Below are 14,441 nucleotides of genomic sequence, written 5' to 3' on the forward strand. Positions count from 1 at the left end.
CAAATAAGGAAGCGTCCAATCCGGAATAACATGAAGAACTGCCACCAATTGAGCCTCCAGATCAGGAATGGCCAAATCCTCTTCACCAGCGATCTTCACCGACGGGTTGTGCAGCACATCCAGAAAAACATTGGGTGGGACCGGTTTGCGCTGAGAGCCCAGCCGGCTTAAAGCGTCCGCCGCTTCATTTTTCCGCTGGTCCACGTGGTCCACCTGATAGCCTCTGAAATAACCTGCAACAATATCCACCTCACGATGATATGCTGCCATGAGTGGGTCCTTGGAGTCCCAAGTGCCAGACACTTGCTGGGCCACAAGGTCCGAATCACCGAAGCACTTAACTCGACTTAGATTCATCTCCTTAGCCATCCGAAGACCATGGAGCAAGGCTTCATACTCAGCTGCATTGTTAGTACAAGGGAACATTAAAAGGAGAACATAACAAAACTTATCACCTCGTGGGGAAGTTAATACGACTCCATCCCCCGAGCCTTCCAACTGCCTGGATCCGTCAAAATGGATGGTCCAATACGTACGATCTGGCTTTTCTTCAGGTGCTTGCATTTCCGTCCAATCATTGATGAAATCAACAAGTGCCTGAGACTTAATCGCTGTCCGAGGCACATATTTCAAACCGTACGGCCCCAGCTCTATAGCCCACTTTGTAATCCGGCCAGTTGCTTCCCGGTTCTGGATGATATCTCCCAAAGGAGCAGAACTGACCACTGTAATTGGGTGCCCTTGGAAGTATTGCTTAAGCTTCCGGCTTGCCATAAAAACTCCGTACACCAGCTTCTGCCAATGCAGATACCTTTGCTTGGACTCAATGAGTACCTCGCTGATATAATAGACCGAACGTTGAACCGGATGCTCCTTACCTGCCTCCTTTCGTTCCACCACAATAGCCACGCTGACCGCACGAGCATTAGCAGCAACATATAGCAGTAACGGCTCCTTGTCAATGGGAGCGGCGAGCACAGGCGGATTGGCCAATTGCCGCTTTAAGTCCTCAAATGCTTCATCAGCAGCAGAACTCCAGACGAACTGATCCGTCTTCTTCAACATCTGATACAAAGGGATCGCCTTCTCACCAAGGCGGCTGATAAACCGGCTTAACGTGGCAATCCAGCCTGCCAGGCGTTGAACATCATTGATACACTTCGGTTTAGCCAGGGAGGTGATGGCTGTGATCTTCTCCGGATTAGCCTCAATTCCCCTGTTGGACACCAGAAAACCCAATAACTTGCCCGCCGGTACACCAAAGACACACTTGTCCGGATTAAGCATCATCTTGTACGTCCTTAGGTTATCAAAGGTTTCCTTCAAATTATCAACTAGAGTCTCCTTCTCCCTGGATTTAACCACAATATCATCCACGTAAGCATGTACATTACGACCAATCTGCTTGTGAAGACAATTTTGTACACACCGCATAGCTTGATGCTGTATGATCATCAGAACAGTGTAGACGTACACGGTCGGTCTTTTACCTCCGCAGACCCATTAGGTCAGCGCTAACTGACTCATGACCGCATCGTTGGTAAGTTGCCTGGGCACTTTTGAGCCCAAAGGGCATAGACACATAGCAGAAGGCTCCAAAGGGAGTTATGAATGTCGTCTTCTCCTGGTCCTTAACTGCCATTTTGATCTGATGATAGCCAGAATATGCATCCAAAAAACTTAAACGCTCACAACCCGCCATAGCATCAATGATTTTATCAATACGGGGGAGGGCAAAAGGATCTGCTGGACAAGCTTTATTAAGATCTGTGTAATCCACACACATACGCCAGGTGCCGTTTTTCTTAAGGACTAGCACCGGATTGGCAAGCGACTAAGGGTGAAAAATCTCAACAATAAAACCAGCTGCTAAGAGCCTGGCTACCTCTTCTCCAATCACCTTGCGTCTTTCTTCGTTAAACCGGTGGAGGAACTGTTTCACCGGTTTGTATTTAGGATCCACATTAAGTGTGTGCTCAGTGAGTTGCCTCGGTACACCTGGCATGTCAGAGGGCTTCCATGCAAAAATGTCCCGATTCTCACGGATGAACTCGATGAGCGCGCTTTCCTATTTCGGATCCAAGTTGGCACTAATGCTGAACTACTTGGACGAATCGCCAGGTACAAAGTCAACAAGCTTAGTTTCTGCAGCCGATTTGAACTTCAGGGCCGGATCATGCTCCGTAGTTGGCTTCTTCAATGGAGTCATGTCCGCTGGATCAACATTGTCTTTATAGTACTTCAACTCCTCGGTGGCACAAACCGACTCTGCATAAGCCGCATCTCCTTCCTCACATTCCAAAGCGATTTTGCGGCTTCCGTGAACCGTTATTGTCCCCTTGTGACCCGGCATCTTGAGCTGCAAATACACATAACAGGGCCGAGCCATAAACTTGGCGTATGCCGGACGCCCAAACAGGGCATGAGGACTTTGGATTTTCACCACTTCAAACGTTAATGTCTCTGACCTGGAATCATGATCATCCCCAAAGGCTACTTCAAGAGCTATCTTACCAACGGGATATGCTGATCTGCCAGGCACTACACCGTGGAATACTGTATTGGACGGTTTGAGATTCTTATCTGTAAGTCCCATACGACGGAAGGTCTCATAGTACAGGATGTTAATGCTGCTCCCTCCATCCATGAGCACCTTGGTGAACTTATAACCTCCCACCTGAGGCGCCACCACCAGAGCCAACTGACCTGGATTATCGACTTGGAGTGGGTGATCCTCTCTGCTCCATATGATTGGATGTTCAGACCAACGTAGATAACGGGGTGTGGCCGGTTCAACAGAGTTGACTGCCCGCCTCTGAACCTTTCGGTCTCACTTGTCCAAGCTAGTGGTAAAGACATGGTACTGCCCATTACTCAACTGCTTTGGGTTGCTTTGGTAACCTGACTGTTGCTGCTGTTGGTTGTAACCACCCTGGTTGTTCTGACTATTTTAACCATTATGTCCGCCCGGATTACCATTAAATCCTGAACCGGAACTTCCTCCACCGTAACCCGGCCCGGACCCTGAGCCACCGCCAGATCCGTGATCATATCGGAAATTATTAGAATTCTTGAACTCCTGCATAATAAAGCAATCCTTCCAAAGGTGGTTTGCTGGCTCCTCCTTCGTCCCATGTCTTGGACAGGGCTGGCTTAGCAGATAGTTCAGGCGGTTTGGGTTGGGGTTGGGCGCTCCACTACGATTTTTCAGCCTACCCTTGCGCCGTTGGCCATTGTCCTGTACGTTGGTATTAGCCACAAAATCCATGTTGCCATCCGCTTTATGCTTGCCTCCTCCGCCATTGCCTACCCAGTGATGCTGCTGACCTTTGGAGCTGCTGTTCTTCTTCCCCTTCCCTGGCTTGTCATCATCAGATTCGAGATCCTTGGTACTATCAGAATCAGCATATTTTACCAAAGCGGCCATGAGGGTCCCCATGTCGGTGCAATGACGCTTCATCCGTCCCAATTTCAACTTCAGGGGCCCAAACCGGCAGTTGCCTTCTAGGGTTAATACTGCGGTGTCAGCGTTGATGCGGTCTGAGGAGTGCAACACTTGTGAAACCCGGCGTACCCAATGAGTCGTTGACTCTCCTTCCTCCTGGACGCATGCAGCTAAGTCCACTATCGACATAGGCTGTTTACAGGTATCCTTGAAATTGTTGATAAACCGGGCTCGTAATTGGGCCCATGAACTCATAGAATTAACGGGCAAGCTTTTTAACCAAGTACGGGCCGTTCCTTCAAGCATCATGGTGAAGTATTTCGCACACGCTGTGTCATCCACATCAAGCATCTCCATGGCCATCTCATAGCTCTCTACCCATGTCTCTGGTGGTTGATCTGCCGTATAATTTGGTACCTTGCGTGGGCCTTTGAAATCCTTGGGAAAACGCACGTTGCGTAAAGCGGGGACGAGGCAAGGCACCCCCAAAGAACTAGAAGTAACACCAGGTTCGATCAAAATGGTTGGACGAACCGGCGTGAGCTGCCGAGCCTGATGCTGTGCGGCTAACTCAGCCTCCCTACGCGCTCGGGCCCGGTTCACCACTTCCTGAGCGTCATCAGCACCACCCGTCGGGTTGTTACCATGGGGTGCTCCACGTCGTTCATTACTCGACACTGCTGGTTCATCCATATGTCTGCTATTGCTCCGGCTTGGACGGGGGGTCGAGTGGATTCAGTCGCGGCTGTACGAGTACGCCTCCTGTTGGGCCAAAGCTGTCCTCAGAAGTTCCTTAACCCATTGAGTCTCTACTGCTTGCGGCGAGTCACCTTCAACTGGAATGGCCTCCAGTCGTGCAGCAGCGGCAACAAGATTGTCCATTGGGTTGGAGTAGTGACCCGGAGTGTTAAAGCATCCCGAGGTATAACGGTGTTTTGACGAGGCGGGTCCATCTGACGGGGCTGAACCGGTGCACCGGTCCCAGGGGCTTCTGCCCGGTTCCCCTCCAGCGGATTACTGGCTCTTGGTCCTGGAGTGTTGAAAAGGTCTCTGGCCTCGAAAACCAGAGGTAAGCGGGACCGGTGCTTCCTCCTCATGACTTCATGCGACGCGCTCTGATCCAACATAAGCCTGTAGGCTTGTGCGTCTAAAGCGGCCCGCTCTGCGGCCATCCTAGTGTCCTCAGCCGCCAGATCCGTTTTGGCCTGGGTGATTTGTTCCTTTACCTTTGCAATCTCCGTGTTGTGAGCGTCCTGATCTGGCGGATTAACTTCTGCCATAAGCACAGCCAACGCATCAAATAGTTCTGATAGAACCTGAGCCGGTGGGCGCACAGGGCCTCCCGCCCCGACAACCGTTGCCGCTGCTGAACCGGAGATCGTTGCCGCGGCTGTCAAAGAGTGAAGCGATGCTTGTGTTCCGGTCATGAATATTCCAACCCGGTTAGGCAGATCAGAGGGGTCTGGAATACTATTGCCATCGGAACAGCTCTCAATCCGACCATCTTGTAGCTGATAAAGAGATTCGGTTTCTCCAGTCGAAGATTCGTCACCGGAACGAATGGCAGTCGCCCCGCAAAGCTCCGATCCATCCTCATAACTCCCTCCATGGATCATTCCCACGAAGGCACGCTTCATGGCCGGTTTAACCCGGGCGGATCGCGTACGCTGAGCCGTCTCGACGAGGTCGGTGCAGATGTCCGGCTCAGGGCCTGGTTCACCGATCTTGCCAATGAAAATGTGAATGCTACCAAAGGGGACCCGGTACCCATACTCAATTGAGCCGGCCTCGGGGCCCCAGCCTGCGTCGTCGATGTAGAGTTTGCCGCGACGACTCTTAGTCATCTGGCCTACAGCGTAGCCCTCGAGTCCTTCAAAGCGGCCCTCCAAGAACCGGAAACCATCGTACGATAGCCCCACGGTGGGCGCCAACTGTCGTGGTTTTGTCACGGCAGATGTCCTAGAGAAAGGACTTAGTCATGGAGCCATCGCTACGGGTTAGCTTGAAGGGGTTAAAGCGGACACAAGGACGCAAGAGAGTTTATACTAGTTCGGCCCCTTCAATGAAGGTAAAAGCCTACGTCTAGTTGTGATGGAATTGATGGGTGTTTCGATGACTAGGGAGCAAATAAGCTTCGCCTATGTCTCGAGTTGTTGTCTGTCCTTGAACCGCCGCCGGGTCGTCCCCTTATATACATGGGGACGCCCGTCGGTTTACAGAGTCCCAATACCGGCTCATAGATGTGTCCGGTTCGGTCTCCACTATTCCTAACCTATAACACAAGTTACATACCGACGCCAGTTTATAGCTATAGGCCTTAAACCGATTATGGGCCTTTAGCCCTCATCTGCCCTCATGGGCTTTTATCACACTCAACTACTGATGAAGTTAACCCGGCTTGTCCTGGCCGGTTTACGCCCAGTAGTAATATCCCCAACAGTTAGCGAAAGAAAACAAAAGACCACTTCAAGGTACTGTAATGAACTCATTATTTATTTATATTGGTGTTAAACCTACTGTATTCCAGCTTCTCTATGGATTATAAACTATTTTACTAGCCATAGATTCATCAAAATAAGCAAACAACACACGAAAAACAGAATCTGTCAAAAACAGAACAGTCTGTAATAATCTGTAGCTAGAGCAAGATATGGAACCCCAAAAATTCTAAAATAAACTGCTTGACGTGAGGAATTTATCTATTAATCATCTTCAAAAAGAATTAACTAAATAGCACTCTTCAAATAAAAATGGCAGCAGTTCTCGTGAGCGCTAAAGTTTCTGTTTTTTACAGCAAGTTCAACACGACTTTCCCCAAGTCTTCCCAACGGTTCTACTTGGCACAAACACTAATTTAACACAAAAAACACAACCAAAACAGAGGCTAAATAATTTATTTATTACTAAAAAGAAGCAAAAATCAAGGAATAAAAATAAAATTGGGTTGCCTCCCAACAAGCGCTATCGTTTAACGCCCCTAGCTAGGCATAACAAGCAAGAATAGATCTAGGTATTGCCATCTTTGGTAGGCAATCCATAAGTGGCTCTCATGATAGTTTCATATGGTAATTTTATTTTCTTTCTTGGAAAGTGTTCCATGCCCTTTTTTAATGGAAATTGAAATCTAATATCCCCTTCCTTCATATCAATAATCGCACCAACCGTTCTAAGGAAAGGTCTACCAAGAATAATAGGGCAAGAAGGATTGCAATCTATATCAAGAACAATGAAATCTACGGGCACATAATTCCTATTTGCAACAATAAGAACATCATTAATTCTTCCCATAGGTTTCTTAATAGTGGAATCCGCAAGATGCAAGTTTAGAGAGCAATCATCAAAATTACGGAAATCTAGTAAATCACACAAAGTCTTGGGAATAGTGGAGACACTAGCACCCAAATCACACAAAGCATAAAACTCATGATCTTTAATTTTAATTTTAATAGTTGGTTCCCACTCATCATAGAGTTTTCTAGGGATAGAAACTTTCAACTCAAGTTTTTCTTCATAAGATTGCATCAAGGCATCAACAATATGTTCGATAAAGGCTTTATTTCGACTATAAGCATGTGGAGAATTTAGCACGGATTGCAACAAGGAAATACAATCAATCAAAGAGCAATTTTCATAATTAAATTCCTTGAAATCCAATATAGTGGGTTTAGCAACATCTAGATTTTTATTTCTTTCTATCCCACTTTCATCAATTTCATCATTAAGATCTAAACACTCCGAATTTGTAAAACGCCTTCTAGGTAAAGGAAGATCATATTCAGTTTCATCAAGATTCATATTGCAAAATAAAGATTTAATTGGAGACACATCAATAACTTTTAGATCTTCATCTTGATTTTCATAGGAATTGGAAGAACACGCTTTAATAAAGGCATCTTTGGAAGCACGCATCCTAGCGGTTCTTTCTTTACACTCATCAATTGAAATTCTCATGGCTTTTAGAGACTCATTAATATCATGCTTAGGTGGAATAGATCTAAGTTTCAAAGCATCAACATCAAGAGCAATTCTATCAATGTTCCTAGCCAAATCATCAATCTTGAGCAATTTTTCTTCAATCATAGCATTAAAATTCTTTTGCAAAGAAATAAATTCTTTAATATTAGATTCAAAATCAGAGGGCATCTTATTATAATTTCCATAAGAGTTGTTGTAGGAATTCCCATAATTATTAGAAGGATTACTAGGATATGGCCTAGGATTAAAATTCCCTCTATAAGCGTTGTTACCAAAATTATTCCTACCGACAAAATTCACATCCATGGATTCATTATTATTCTCAATCAAAGTAGACAAAGGCATATCATTAGGATCAGAAGAAACACTCTTAGTAGCAAATAATTTCATAAGTTCATCCATCTTCCCACTCAACACATTAATTTCTTCTATCGCATGCACTTTTTTATTAGAAGTTCTTTCAGTGTGCCATTGAGAATAATTAACCATAATATTATCTAGGAGTTTAGTAGCATCTCCTAAAGTGATTTCCATAAAAGTGCCTCCCGCGGCCGAATCTAAAAGATTTCTAGAAGCAAAATTCAATCCGGCATAAAAATTTTGTATAATCATGCACAAATTCAAACCATGAGTAGGGCAATTACATGTAATTAATTTCATTCTCTCCCAAGCTTGTGCAACATGTTCATGATCAAGTTGTTTAAAGTTCATTATATCGTTTCTAAGAGAGATGATCTTAGTGGGAGGAAAATACTTAGAGATAAAAGCATCTTTGCACTTGTTCCATGAATCAATACTATTCTTAGGCAAAGACGAAAACCAAGCTTTAGCACGATCTCTAAGCGAAAAAGGAAATAGCTTCAATTTAACGACATCATTATTGACATCTTTTTTCTTTTGCATATCACATAAACCAACGAAGCTATTCAGATGAGTAGCGGCATCTTCACTAGGAAGGCCGACGAATTGATCTTTCATAACAAGATTCAACAAAGCAGTACTAATTTCACAAGATTCAGCATCGGTAAGAGGAGCAATCGGAGTGCTAAGGAAATCATTATTATTGGTATTGGTGAAGTCACACAATTTGGTAGTATCTTGAGCCATCGCAACAAGCAAGCAATCTAACACACGAGCAAACAAAAAGCAAACGGGCAAAAAGAGGCAAATAGAGAGGGAGGATAGGGAGAGAGAGGGCGAATAAAACGGCAAGGGTGAATTGGCGGGAGAGGAAAACGAGAGGCAAATGGCAAATAATGTAATGCGAGAGATAGGGATCGTGATGGGTACTTGGTATATTGACTTTTTTGCGTAGACTCCCCGGCAACGGCGCTAGAAATCCTTCTTGCTACGTCTTGAGCTTGCGTTGGTTTTCCCCGAAGAGGAAGGGATGATGCAGCAGAGTAGCGTAAGCATTTCCCTCAGTTTTTGAGAACCAAAGTATCAATCCAGTAGGAGGCCACTCTCAAGTCCCTCGTACCTGCACAAAACGATAGCTACTCGCAACCAACGCGATTAGGGGTTGTCAAGCCCTTCACGGTCACTTACGAGAGTGAGATCTGATAGATAGAGTATTTTTGGTATTTTTGATATAAAGATGCAAAGTAAAAAGTAAAGGCAAAGTAAATATCAAAACAATATAAAAGTGATGGAGATTGATATGATGAGAATAGACCCGGGGGCCATAGGTTTCACTACTGGCTTCTCTCAAGAGCATAAGTATTCTACAGTGGGTGAACAAATTACTGTTGAGCAATTGATAGAATTGTGCATAATTATGAGAATATCTAGGCATGATCATGTATATAGGCATCACATCCGTGACAAGTAGATTGAAACGATTCTGCATCTACTACTATTACTCCACTCATCGACCGCTATCCAGCATGCATCTAGAGTATTAAGTTAAAAACAGAGTAACGCCTTAAGCAAGATGACATGATGTAGAGAGATAAATTCATGCAATATGAAATAAACCCCATCTTGTTATCCTCGATGGCAACGATACAATACGTGCCTTGCTGCCCCTTCTGTCACTGGGTAAGGACACCGCAAGATCGAACCCAAAGCTAAGCACTTCTCCCATGGCAAGAACTACCAATCTAGTTGGCCAAACCAAATGGATAATTGGAGAGACTTGCAAAGATAACCAATCATACATAAAAGAATCCAGAGAAGATTCAAATATTATTCATAGATAGACTTGATCATAAACCCACAATTCATCGGTCTCAACAAACACACCGCAAAAAGAAGATTACATCGAATAGATCTCCACAAGAGAGGGGGAGAACTTTGTATTGAGATTCAAAGAGAGATAAGAAGCCATCTAGCTACTAACTATGGACCCGAAGGTCTGAGGTAAACTACTCACACTTCATCGGAGAGGCTATGATGATGTAGAAGCCCTCCGTGATGACGGCCCTCTTCCGGCGAAGCTCCAGAACAGGCCCCAAGATGGGATCTCTTGGATACAGAAAGTTGCGGCGGTGGAATTAGGTTTTTGGCTCCTGTTCTGATCATTTGGGGGTACGTGTGTATATATAGGAGGAAGGAGTACATCGGTAGAGCACCAAGGGGCCCACGAGGTAGGGGGCGCGCCCTAGGGGGGGCGCCCCCCACCCTCGTGAGCACCTCTTTGCTTCCTTGCAGTAGGGTCCAAGTCTCCTGGATCACGTTCGGTGAGAAAATCACGTTCCCGAAGATTTTATTCCGTTTGGACTTCATTTGATATTCCATTTATCTAAAACACTAAAATAGGCAAAAAACAGCAATTCTGGGCTGGGCCTCCGGTTAATAGGTTAGTCCCAAAAATAATATAAAAGTGGAAAATAAAGCCCAATATAGTCCAAAACAGTAGATAATATAGCATGGAGCAATCAAAAATTATAGATACGTTGGAGACGTATCACATAACCACAAGCAAATTAAATCAATCATAGCAACTCATCAACCACCGATAGGACAACGAAAATCTACTCAGACATCATACGATGGCAACACATCATTGGATAATAATATGAAGCATAAAGTACCATGTTCAAGTACAGGGTTCAACGGGTTGCGGGAGAGTGGACCGCTGTAGATAGAGGGGGGAAGGTGATGGAGATGTTGGTGAAGATGGCGGAGATGTTGGTGTAGATCGCGGTGATGATGATGGGCCCCGGTGGCACTCCGGTGCCACCGGAAGCGAGGGGGAGAGAGCCCCCCTCCTTCTTCTTCTTCCTTGACCTCCTCCCTAGATGGGAGAAGGGTTTCCCCTCTGGTCCATGGCCTCCATGGCACGGGAGGGGCGAGAGCCCCTCCGAGATTGGATCTGTCTCTCTGTCTCTCTCTGTTTCTGCGTTCCCAGATTCTTCCCTTTCACCATTTCTTATATTCCCGGAGATCCGTAACTCCTATTGGGCTGAAATTTTGACACGATCTCTATCCGGAAATTAGCTTTCTCGCGGCGAAAGAAGGGCATCAACCGCCTTACGGGTGGCCCACGAGGGTCAGGTGTTGGAAATATGCCCTAGAGGCAATAATAAATTGATTATTATTATATTTCCTTGTTCATGATAATCGTTTATTATCCATGCTAGAATTGTATTGATAGGAAACTCAGATACATGTGTGGATACATAGACAACACCATGTCCCTAGTAAGCCTCTAGTTGACTAGCTCGTTGATCAATAGATGGTTACGGTTTCCTGACAATGGACATTGGATGTCGTTGATGATGGGATCACATCATTAGGAGAATGATGTGATGGACAAGACCCAATCCTAAGCATAGCACAAGATCATGTAGTTCGCATGCTAAAGCTTTTCTAATGTCAAGTATCATTTCCTAAGACCATGAGATTGTGCAACTCCCGGATACCGTAGGAATACTTTGGGTGTGCCAAACGTCACAACTTAACTGGGTGGCTATAAAGTGCACTACGGGTATCTCCGAAAGTGTCTGTTGGGTTGGCTTGAATCAAGACTGGGATTTGTCACTCCGTGTAAACGGAGAGGTATCTCTGGGCCCACTCGATAGGACATCATCATAATGTGCACAATGTGACCAAAGGAGCTGATCACAATATGATGTGTTACGGAACGAGTAAAGAGACTTGCCAGTAACGAGATTGAACAAGGTATCGGGATACCGACGATCGAATCTCGGGCAAGTATCGTATCACCAGACAAAGGGAATTGTATACGGGATTGATCGAATCCTCGACATCGTGGTTCATCCGATGAGATCATCATGGAACATGTAGGAACCAACATGGGTATCCAGATCCCGCTGTTGGTTATTGACCGGAGAACGTCTCGGTCATGTCTGCATGGTTCCCGAACCCGTAGGGTCTACACACTTAAGGTTCGATGATGCTAGGGTTATAAGGAATAGATATACATGGTTACCGAATGTTGTTCGGAGTCCCGGATGAGATCCCGGACGTCACGAGGAGTTCCGGAATGGTCCGGAGGTAAAGATTTATATATGGGAAGTCCTGTTTTGGTCACCGGAAAAGTTTCGGGTTTTACCGGTAGTGTACCGGGACCACCGGAGGGGTCCGGGGGTCCACCAAGTGGGGCCACCAGCCCCGGAGGGCTGCATGGGCCAAGTGTGGGAGGGGACCAGCCCCAGGTAGGCTGGTGCCCCCCCCCCCACACCACCAAGGCCCAAGGCGCCTCCAAGAGGGAAGGGGGGCAAACCCTAGGGCAGATGGGCCCTAAGGCCCACCCCAGGTGCGCCTCCCCCTCTCCCCCTTGTGGCCGCCACCCAGATGGGATCTGGGGGGCTGCCGCCACCCCTAGGGAGGGAACCCTAGGTGGGGGCGCAGCCCCTCCCCTCCCCCTATATATACTTGAGGTTTGGGCTGCCCAAGACACACGAGTTCCTCTCCTTCTTGGCGCAGCCCTACCCCTCTCCCTCCTGTCTCTTGCAATGCTTGGCGAAGCCCTGCTGGAGTACCACGCTCCTCCACACCACCACGCCGTTGTGCTGCTGCTGGATGGAGTCTTCCCCAACCTCTCCTTCTCCCCTTGCTGGATCAAGGCGTAGGAGACGTCACCGGGATGTACGTGTGTTGAACACGGAGGTGCCGTCCGTTTGGCACTAGGATCATCGGTGATTTGGATCACGACGAGTACGACTCCATCAACCCCATTCTCTTGAACGCTTCCGCATAGCGATCTACAAGGGTATGTAGATGCACTCTCCTTCCCCTCGTTGCTGGTTTCTCCATAGATAGATCTTGGTGACACGTAGGAAAATTTTGAATTTCTGCTACGTTCACCAACAGTGGCATCATGAGCTAGGTCTATTGCGTAGATTCTATGCACGAGTAGAACACAAAGTAGTTGTGGGCATTGATTTTGTTCAATATGCTTACCGTTACTAGTCCAATCTTGTTGGGATGGCATCGTGGGATGAAGCGGCCCGGACCGGCCTTACACGTACGCTTACATGAGACTGGTTCCACCGACTGACATGCACTAGTTGCATAAGGTGGCTAGCGGGTGTCTGTCTCTCCCACTTTAGTCGGATCGGATTCGATGAAAAGGGTCCTTATGAAGGGTAAATAGCAATTGGCATATCACGTTGTGGTTTTGCATAGGTAAGAAACGTTCTTGCTAGAAACCCATAGCAGCCACGTAAAACAAGCAAAAAACAATTAGAGGATGTCTAACTTGTTTTGCAGGGTATGCTATGTGATGTGATATGGCCAAGAAGAATGTGATGAATGATATGTGATGTATGAGATTGATCATGTTCTTGTAATAGGAATCACGACTTGCATGTCGATGAGTATGACAACCGGCAGGAGCCATAGGAGTTGTCTTTATTTATTGTATAACCTGCGTGTTATTGAACAACGCCGTGTAATTACTTTACTTTATTGCTAACTGGTAGCCATAGTAGTAGAAGTAATAGTTGGCGAGCAACTTCATGGAGACACGATGATGGAGATCATGATGATGGAGATCATGGTGTCATGCCGGTGACAAGATGATCATGGAGCCCCAAGATGGAGATCAAAGGAGCTATATGATATTGGCCATATCATGTCACTATTATTTGATTGCATGTGATGTTTATCATGTTTTTGCATCTTGTTTACTTAGAACGACGGTAGTAAATAAGATGATCCCTCATAATAATTTCAAGAAAGTGTTCCCCCTAACTGTGCACCGTTGCGACAGTTCGTTGTTTCGAAGCACCACGTGATGATCGGGTGCGATAGATTCCAACGTTCGAATACAACGGGTGTTGACGAGCCTAGCATGTACAAACATGGCCTCGGAACACATGCAAAACACTTAGGTTGACTTGACGAGCCTAGCATGTACAGACATGGCCTCGGAACACAAGAGACCAAAAGGTCAAGCATGAGTCGTATGGTAGATACGATCAACATGAAGATGTTCATCGATGTTGACTAGTCCGTCTCACGTGATGATCGGACACGGCCTAGTTGACTCGGATCATGTAATCACTTAGATGACTAGAGGGATGTCTATCTGAGTGGGAGTTCATAAGATGAACTTAATTATCCTGAACATAGTCAAAAGGTCTTCGCAAATTATGTCGTGGCTCGCGCTTTAGTTCTACTGTTTAGATATGTTCCTAGAGAAAATTTAGTTGAAAGATGGTAGTAGCAATTATGCGGACTAGGTCCGTAAACTGAGGATTGTCCTCATTGCTTCATAGAAGGCTTATGTCCTTAATGCACCGCTCAGTGTGCTGAGCCTCGAATGTCGTCTGTGGATGTTGCGAACATCTGACATACACATTTAGATAACTACGTGATAGTTCAGTTAAACGGTTTAGAGTTGAGGCACCGAAGACATTTTGAAACATATGAGATGTTTTCGAGGGCTGAAATCGGGATTTCAGGCTCGTGCCCATGTCAAGAGGTATAAGACCTTTGACGATTTTCTTAGCCTGCAAACTAAGGGAGAAAAGCTCAATTGTTGAGCTTGTACTCAGATTGTCTGAGTACAACAATCATTTGAATCGAGTGGGAGTTGATCTTCCAGATG

The sequence above is a fragment of the Triticum dicoccoides genome, chromosome 5A, assembly GCF_002162155.2.
Source record: "Triticum dicoccoides isolate Atlit2015 ecotype Zavitan chromosome 5A, WEW_v2.0, whole genome shotgun sequence".
Classification (NCBI taxonomy): domain Eukaryota; kingdom Viridiplantae; phylum Streptophyta; class Magnoliopsida; order Poales; family Poaceae; genus Triticum; species Triticum dicoccoides.